This window comes from Myotis brandtii, unplaced genomic scaffold, assembly GCF_000412655.1.
Source record: "Myotis brandtii unplaced genomic scaffold, ASM41265v1 scaffold50, whole genome shotgun sequence".
NCBI lineage: Eukaryota > Metazoa > Chordata > Mammalia > Chiroptera > Vespertilionidae > Myotis > Myotis brandtii.
In genome coordinates, this window is record NW_005369061.1 from 1230413 (window position 1) to 1239699 (window position 9287).

The 9287-nt window shown below is 49.8% G+C and overlaps 1 long non-coding RNA gene across 1 annotated transcript in view; it reads right to left on the reverse strand.

Annotated features, from left to right (window-relative positions):
* Positions 1 to 9287, reverse strand: part of LOC106727916 — a 26795-nt gene that overhangs the window by 886 nt on the left and 16622 nt on the right. The gene's annotated exons all lie outside the window — the stretch shown is intronic.

The following is a 9287-nucleotide window of genomic DNA, read 5'->3' on the forward strand; positions in this document are numbered from 1 at the left end:
AAAATAAATAAATAAATAAATAAAAAGTGTGCAATAAAGAAAATGCAGTGTACCCATGCAATGGAATATTATTCAGCCTTAAAAGCGAATGAGCCCTGGCCGGTTGGCTCAGCGGACAGAGCATCGGCACGCAGACTGAAGGGTCCTGGTGTCAATTCCAGTCAAGGCACGTGTGAGAGGCAGCCGATCCATGTGTCTCTCTCACATTGATGTTTCTCTCTCACATCGATGTGTCTCTCTCCCTGTCTCTCCCCCTCCCTTCCACTCTCTAAAAATCAATGGAAAAATATCCTCCAGTGAGAATTAACAAACATACAAACACACACACAAAAAAACAACTAATGAAATTCTAATGCATGATGCAACGTGAATGAACCTCAAAGACACTATGCTAAGTAAAATAGGCCAGACACAAAAGGGTAAATACTGTATGAGTCCACTTATTTGAGATACGTAGAGTAGTCAAATTCATAGAAACAGAAATTAGAATAGTGGTGGCCAGGGGCTGGAGGAGGGGACGTGGAGGGGGCAGTTACTGTTTAATGGGTGCAGAGTTCAGTCTGGGATGATGAAAAAGTTCTGGCGAGGATGGTGGTTGTGGTTGCACGGCAATGTGAATGTACTTCATGCCACTACACTTACACTTAAAATGATGAAAATTGTAAATGTTCTATGATGTGAATTTTACCACAGTGAAATAACGGTGTGGCCAGCACAAGCAAATCTATTCTCAAAAAGCGAAGACTTGATATCCCTGATGTTATTCAAAAGAAGGTGCTGTGGTGGGCCAAGGCCCAAAATACCACTTTTGGCCGTCACACCTGCTTCGAGAAAAGCTCTGGGCAGGGCTTCTGTGCTCACATCTACATAACGCCATGCAGCTTTGTTGCTGCTGTGAGGCCTCTCCCAGCCCTGGAACATTGCACACCACAGCTGGGCCGGCCTGACCTGGCCCGCTGGGGCTGGCCCGCTCCCCTGGCAGCCTGAACGAGGCCACAGCAAGTGGCGGCTCTGCTGGCCAGGAGGCTGCTGAGGTGGCTTTTTAATCCTCCAGCCGTGCCGTCCTAGTGATTGCTTTTATTAGGAAATGTAATGAAAAAGACTATATGAAGCCCCTGCCAGATAAAAAAAAAAAAAAAAGCTAATAAGATTTTGCACCAAGTGTGGCGAGAAAAGAAAGGGGGGAAAAAGCACATTAGGAGTCAGATAATGAGATAAATGAAAGACCGCAGGGAAGATCATTTTTGCAGACTTGCCGGATGGTTGTAAAATTTTTAATTTGCTGAATTCTCTTTTTTTCCGTTGTCCCTGACTCTCTGCATCTCTTTCACTCTCTTTCTGATGCTCTGGATCTTGTCTCAGTCTTTCTCTCTCTGCCTCTCCCTCTCTTCCCTGGTTTCTCTGGTTCAGCTCTTGCTTTTCAAGTGAGTGTGTCCTTTCACTGTAGCCAAACCCTGCCTCTCAGGACTTGGGTAGGAGGCTGGTACCTTGGGCAGTGAGGCTCCGCCAGTCAAAGGTAGGAAGAGGACAAAGAACTGCCTCCCCACACCCTCACCTCCACACACACCCCAGGCCTTCCAGAGAGCTGCTGTGGTTTGGCTGAAGGGAGAGAAAGAGGGAGAGATCAAGGGAAGAAGCGGGGGAAGAGGACTTTGGAGGAAGGACAGGAGATCAAAGACCAGGGAAGTAAGGAGGAAGAGAAAGCCCCCGCTGCTCCTGCAAATCGATTCGCCGCAATGCCCGCCCTCCCATCTGCGCTCTGAGTTGCTGAGCAGAATGCCACCTCCGTGGGATGCCAAGCCTACACAGAAGGGCTCTGGGGCACCGGGCGGGCACGCAGGCCAGGCTGCTGGGACCCACAGGGCTCGCCTTGCCCCGTAGGGAGAGGTCCCGGTTCCCCCCAGCCCTCGATGTCACCACTCAGCTTCAAATCTAGTTTTTAGTCCTTGCTTCATCAGACTCCTTCCTCCTGCCCCACCTTTGAGATTTCTTAAGCGTTTACTCCTCTGCCCAAGTCCCAGTTCCCTGCGGCAGCTGGAGGGGTTGAGAGTGGACACAACTGCTGCTTCCCCTCGGGGAGGGACAAAGCTTGGAAAGTACAGGAATGAATGGCTCAGGGTGGGAACACACTGTTCATCATTAGGAAAATCGCTCTCAACCCTCCCACCCTTGTTCCTTCCCCAGGGGGAACTGTCTGCTCGGCTCCCTCCCGGGAAAGTCCTCTCTCTGTGCTCTGCCTCCTGCAGACCTGTGCTGCTGGCTACCTAGCGAATGGGCACTCCACGACAGCCACCGCAGAAGATTAACACACACACACACACACACACACACACACACACACACGAACATCGGTGAGGTCCATGGGAATGCGAGGACCTTCGAATTAGGCAAAAGACCAGGTGACATCCGATACATGTCAACAGAACTCTGGGGAGCACCGGGGAGCCACCAGGATCTGGGGGAGTCTGACAGTGGAGCCCCAAGCCAGGCTGGGCAGAGGGGAAGGGGGCTGGGAAATAAGATGGATTGAGACTGACATGGGCAAGCCCCGAGAGGGACGATGGAATAGGTTCGAGGTTAGTTGGGAGTGCGTGGCTGCAACTTGACTGTGGAGTAAAATAAACTGGAAAAAAAAAAAGAGTGACTATACATACACGCTTCCTATGCCACCAGCTCTGAGAACCTGAGGGTATTTACTCATGTAATCCTCACCCACAGTCCTATGAGGCTGTTAACATCTCCATTTTAAACAAGGGGAAACTGAGGCACTGTGAGAGGGAGGGGCCAGGATCGCAAGCTCCAGAGTCTGTGCTCCTACCCACTTCTCTCTACTCCCTCCCCTCCCCACCCCGAACAGGGTACCGGTTTGACAATGTATCAGAGACTAGTCGAGAGGAAGAATAGTTCTGTGGTTAAGAATGTGAACTTGGGGGCTAGACAGCCAGACACTGACTAGCAGTGTGACCTTGGATAAGATCCTTAGAACTTAAGATCACCCCTCAGAGCAATGCTCAGAGTGACTGAATGCATGTAGGTTAAAATACTGGCCCCTAAGCTCCGGCAGTGGCAGGGTGTTTTTTGTTGTTGTTGTTGTTGTTTCGTTTTTTAATATATTTTTATTGATTTCAGAGAGGAAAGGAAAGAGAGAGATAGAAACATCAATGATGATAGAGAATCATTGATTGGCTGCCTCCTGCACGCCCCATACCGGGGATCGAGCCTGCAACCCAGGCATGTGCCCTGACCAGGAATCGAACCCTGACCTCCTGGTTCATAGGTCGACGCTCAACCCCTGAGCCAAGCCGGTCAGGCAGTGGCAGTTTTTAATGTTGTTATTCTCCGCTTCTCATGAGAAGAGGGAGCATCTTTTGTGAGTGACAGCTGGCAAGCTTCAACTTCCCAACCCTGGCTTCCCACCAGAAACACCAGAGATGGGTCCTCCCAGGGATGGACTTCTGAGGGGCACACAGTCCTGCAAACTGACCCTGAAGAGCTCCAGCACCCGAGCTTAGCCTCCTTCCCAGGGCCTCCCTCCCCTGCTCTGACCTGGGGAGCCCAGGAGTTTCCAGGCCAAGGGAGCACCGTGGTCCTGTGGCTCACTGCATTGTTCCAGGGAGTGTGTGTTGCCACCCTCTTTCCTGCCTCCTTCCCTCCCCCAGCCTCTGCTTTCCTCTTGATGGAGAAGGCACAAATTAGGCAGAAAGGAAAATGTTGACAGTTCCCAGCCCTCCCTGGCTGGGGATAAAGAGAAATGCGTTAACAGTTGAAGCTTTAGGCGGATCAAACACAGTTGGGGAGACGCTTCAAATGTATTATTCATCTCACCAATGAGATGCAATCGTGGGCTTTCTCTTTTCACCCCATGAAGAGGAATCCTTGGCGACTGTGGGATGCTGGGCTCTGGGAGGAAGGGGCGTTTTCACGACACCATCTTTTCAATATTACATCAACAAGTCTGTCTCGAGTCCCTCTTGTTCCTTTTGAAGATTTCCAAATGAGTGGGGTCACCTTGCTAAAGATTCTAAGGATGCAAAGGTTGCAAGTGAGACCCACAAGAATTGGGCCACAGGAAGCACTTGGAATCTAAGAGAAGATACTTAGAGGAAGCAGGCGCTGAGACATTGACCCTGGGAGGTCCTCTGCATGCCAGGTGAACTTGAGGGCTGTAACTCTATGGGCTGCAAGAGCTCGAAGAGCCATGCCTTTAGCTCTGCAGACCCACTGCAGATGGTGGAGCAGCACCCACACTATGCATGGATGCCTGGTGGAAGGACCTGGATCCAGACTGAGGTGCTTGCTGCACAGCTCTCAAGCCTTGTAACTTGGACTGGTGGAGGCCCCTGCCCCACCCGCCTGAGGGTTCTGCAGTCATTCTTTGCTCCTCCTCCTTTCCTTCCCTTTGGCCACCAAGGACCCCTCTCGGCTCCAGGGTGCTAAAGCATCAGTGCAGGCTCCCATACTGGATACTGTCCCCTTCTTAAACCTCATCCAGAGAAGAAATGGCATCACCCTCCTATGGTTTCGCCCCCCTATCTCATCAAACCTCACACTTGTGCTGTGCTGAACCAGTCGGAAGTTGGGGTGAGGAGGAGGCACTGTTGGTGGAATGAGAGATTGAAACAGCCCAGAAAAAAAGGAAATTTGACATGATGGATCAAAAAGCCTTAAAGTGAACATACCCTTTGACCTAGCAATTCCATTTCTTACTAACTGCTCCAAGAAAACATCAGACAAGTGTTCAAAGATGTACAAAATGTCCAGCCTAGCCTTGTTGATAACAGCAAAATTTGCAAATATCTTAAAACCATGATACTAAAGGGTTGGTTAAATAGTAGCCTTCTGCCTGGCCAGTATGGCTCAGTGGTTGACCATCGACCCAGGAACCAGGAGGTCATTGGTTCAATTCCCAGTCATAGCACATGTCCTGGTTAGGGGCTCATTCCGGTGGGGGGCATGCAGGAAGCAGCCAATCGATGATGTTTCTATCTCTCTATCCCCTCTCCCTTCCCTTCTCTCTCTAAAAAAATTTTTTTTCAAAAAATAGTAGCCTTCTGATGCAGTTATTTAAGATCAGATTCTGGAATGCTGGGGGGAAGTCATATACAATTATATTTTTACTAGAGACCTGATGCACGAAATTCGTGCAAGGGCCTTGGCCCCAGCCCCCATCCTCCGCTGCCGCAGCCAGGGACCTCTGCCGTGGCCCCCACCTGCTGCGGCTTTGTCCAGAAGGAAGGACGCCAGGTCTAATTAGCATATTATGCTTTTATTATTATAGAGTCTAGAATGTTTCAAATAAGTAAAGCAAAGTTCTCTCTTAATCATAACCCAATCCTGTTCCTCGAAAGGTACCCATTCTTAGCAGTTTAGCATGTATCCTCTCAGACCTTTATTTTTGAAGAATCATAGTTAATATAAACAAATAATAAAATCAGGTTACTCAAGTTTGTAACTACAAATAGAAAAGGCTTACAGATTATACACCAAAATGTTAACAGTATTCGGCTCCAGATAGTGGAATTGTTTATGATTTTTATTTCCTTCTGCAGCAATTACTGTATTCTCTACATAAACAGAAAAGAGAAACAATGCTATTTTTAAATATAGTAAAATAAGGAATTGATAACATTGGCTGCCTCTGAGGAGTGAGAGAGACTGTGCACCGTGTACTCTTTTATGCCTTTTGATTCTGCTCCTTGGGCGTGATTACGTATTCAAAAATATGCATAACTTCTTTAAAAACTTAATATGGCAATAAAATAAAATGAGAGGCTGGCGGATCTCCGAAGGATGGCAAGCCCTGATATTCTGGGAATCTGTAAAATCCTTCAAGCTGTGGTTATAGTCTCTGAATCGCTCAAGATTCACTCCGATAGCACTAGTCTCTTTCCGTCGCAACAGACAAGGGATTGGGGCCCCTAACCTGGAAGAAATGAGGTAGGGTCTAAAATAGACCAGGCTGCCAGCCAGAAATAACTTTGTAATAATTTACAGCATAGCAACAGGAACAGCTCAGAGGAGCTGGTTTTTATACTTTTTCAAAGTACTTTTCATCTTTCGGTTCTCCAACATTTCCTTGAGGCTACCTGCTACTGTCAGGTTCCTGGGCAGGAAAAGACTCGGCTGAAGTCCTTGTCTAAAGGGCCATTGTTTGAAGTCTGCCTGAAAGATCCACACTTCCCAGGGCCTGGTGTTGGGTCTCAGACAACAGTCCTTTCTCCCTCCTTCCCAGGGCCCATCTCATCTGCCAGCCACCCAGCTCCTGTCTTGTCTCTGAGCCTCAGGTTCCTAACCTGTAAAATGAGGGTATTCAGCCTTGCCCCATAAACTGGTTGTGAGATGTGGGTGATGATTGATAGACTGTATGGCAAGGGTGCTGCCCTAGGCGGTTTGGCTCAGTGGATAAAGCAGCAACCCATGGACAGAAGGGTCCCGGGTTCGATTCCGGTCAAGGACATGTACCTTGGTTGCAGGCTCAATCCTGGCCCTGGTCAGGGCACATGTGGAAGGCAACCAATCAATGTCTCTCTCACATCAATATTTCTCTCTGTCTTTCCCTCTGTCTTCCACTCTCTCTAAAAAAATCAATGGAAAAATATCCTCGAGTGACAACAACCAAACAACAACAACAACAACAAAAAGAACAGAGGGTCCCCCAAGCTGGAGCAGCTTTCAGACATCCGTCCTGGGGAGAGGATCTACACGGGCTGTGGAGGCCTCTATGAGGCCTGGAGTCGCCGATATTTATCAAACGATGACATGCACTTTCAATATCAATGAGATGATGTATGTGCACGTATGAGGACAAAGGCAGCCTGCCCAGCTTAGAACCTGCTTCATGAACTATTAATTCCCTCCCTGGAAAGCCTCCTCCTGGATCCCCTCCAGTCCTGCTAGACACCCCATTCTTCTTCTGGGCTGCCCTATGCATCTAACACTCATGCATCTCCCTGTATTGTAATTGTAGGCTTGTTTGACACACACAGTCTCCCCAGACCAAGTTGCTTGAGAGCAGAATTTGTTTCCAAATCATTTTTATATATCACACAGTAGGTCCTCAGAAACTATTTGCCCAGTGAAGAAATGAAAGCTATTTATGGAGCCACAATCCTTGTAAATTCTCACTTCCTGACCCAGAGGCTGCCTTTAGACCTGAGCTCCCTGTCCAAACTCACTGTAAACCAGACCCAGAGGAGGCAGAAGGTCAGAGGGGTTAGGGGGCAGGGGGGAAGCAGGTGTGGTGAAAAGTGGGCTGAGCTGTGGTCCTGGCCATCGGAGACTTAACTGCTCTGGGCTCGGTTCTTCATCAGACCAGATCAGGAGTTGAAAACTCAAATGCCTACAGAGGAAAATAATGTAGAGAGGGAAGCAAAGGGTGGGGAGTATGGTACGAGTTAGGGATCGGGCATGAACTTGAACAGCACTGCCCTGCAGTGCGAGCTGGTCATTGCCAAGCGTGGCAAGGTTTTCTGATTTTTCAGGAGAAGCCAGAAATCTAGATTTTTATGTGAAGTCTTCTGAACAGATCAAACTCAAATCCATAGGCCACTGATAGCCTGGAGGCCTCCACTTTGTGTCTGAACACCAGCTGACCACTCCTCTCCCCTCCAGCTTTTAAAATCTGCGAGTGCAAGAAAATGGCCTGAGGACTTATGTTCTTGGGGTAACCTTTCAGAACGAGACCCAAAGTTCAGGCCTCATTCTGGCTGCAGAGCCTCTGGCAAAGGCCTCCCTGACCCCCAACACTATGGGAATGCTGCCCCCTATCTACCACCACCCCCCACCCCCACCCCAACACACACAGGGGGCAGAAATGGGGGATAGGAGAAGCCGATGGTTTCTGTCCTGGGGTGAGCAGGGGTGCAGCCCCTCACGTTCTGCCCCCTCCCAGAACCTACCCTGCCCAGAGACCTAGGCCCAAGGCCAGGCAACCACCTTCACACTGCCCGGCGCAGGGACACCCACCAGTGCCTCCGTCTCACCTAATAAATTCCTGTCAGAGAAGCTGTCAGGGCCTGGGAAATAAATAATGATATTTAACATTTTGTAATAACAACAATTAACCAGTAAATAATGTCCTTTAAACTGCAAACGCAGGAGTAAATTAATTCTTCTAATGAGCTGTCAGGCACGGAAGAAAAAGAGGACTCGTTTTCGGTGGTGGCACGCGGCTGCCATGTGAGCAGCCGGGGACGTTCACCTCGGGCCCCGGGAGCTCATTACCGCGTAGCACGCGGCGTGGGTTTCCCGGGGAATCGGCCACCTCCCCTGCTCGCACGTGGGTGCGCGCCACCGCTGCCCCCTCCGCACCCGGCAACCCGTGCCCAGCGCACCACGCATTTCAATCAGAAATGCCCGCCCCCCCACCTCCCTGTCCTTCCTTCTGCGGGCAGCGCTCCTCCTCCAGGTGGCTGCGGGCAGGAAGGAGCTGGGGACCGAGGAGGGGGAGAAGCCCCTGCGTCCCTAGTCCTTGCTGCGTGACCTTGGAGAGCTTTCCTGCCCTCTCTGGGCGGGGACGTCATAAATGGAAATGGGAAGCTAATCAAACCAGATGTGATTACTTCTGAGCTCCCAGAAGCCTGTGACCATAAAAAGACACCTAAGAGTAAGGCAGCTCTTTATGTACTGATTCGGAGTAATCTCCAAGATATATTGTCAGGTGACAAAAGCGAGGCGCAGAACAGTGTGCAGGGTGTGCTACATCTTGTGTATTAAAAATAGGACTAGAGAAGGAGAAGGTGTCCCTGTTTGCTTGTGTCTGTCTAGACAGGGAGCGCCTCGCATGGCTTGCCCCTGGGGAGGGTAGCTGGGAGAATTTTCACTGAACAGGCTTCCCCCACACCCTTATTTTTTGAACCGTGAGCAGGTATCACCTATTCAAAAATAAAAGACAAAGCCACACACATCAGAGGTCATCTTGTCACTCAGAAAGTGGGAGCAAGGTGGGGAGAGGAGGGGGGGCGGGAGGGGGAAGGCAGCCAGTCTGAGGCCCCTCCCGAGAGAGCACACTGCCTAGAGACCAGCTAATGAGTCAGGAAGTCCTTCCCAAGATCTAATCCCATCCCTCCTGCTATAATTTTGGTTTCTTTCTTCACGTTATTTGGTGGGTGAAAAGGCTGGTGGGTAATTCTTTGCAGAACAGGGCATGGTGGGGAGGGCAGCCCACTATACCTAGAAGAGAGAGGGGAGGCTTCCCTACCCCTCCCCAGACCCAAACTGCCAGGAAAGAGATTTAACATGTTGGACTCCAGGCCAATCAGTAAGGGACATTCCCCCCACTACCCCCT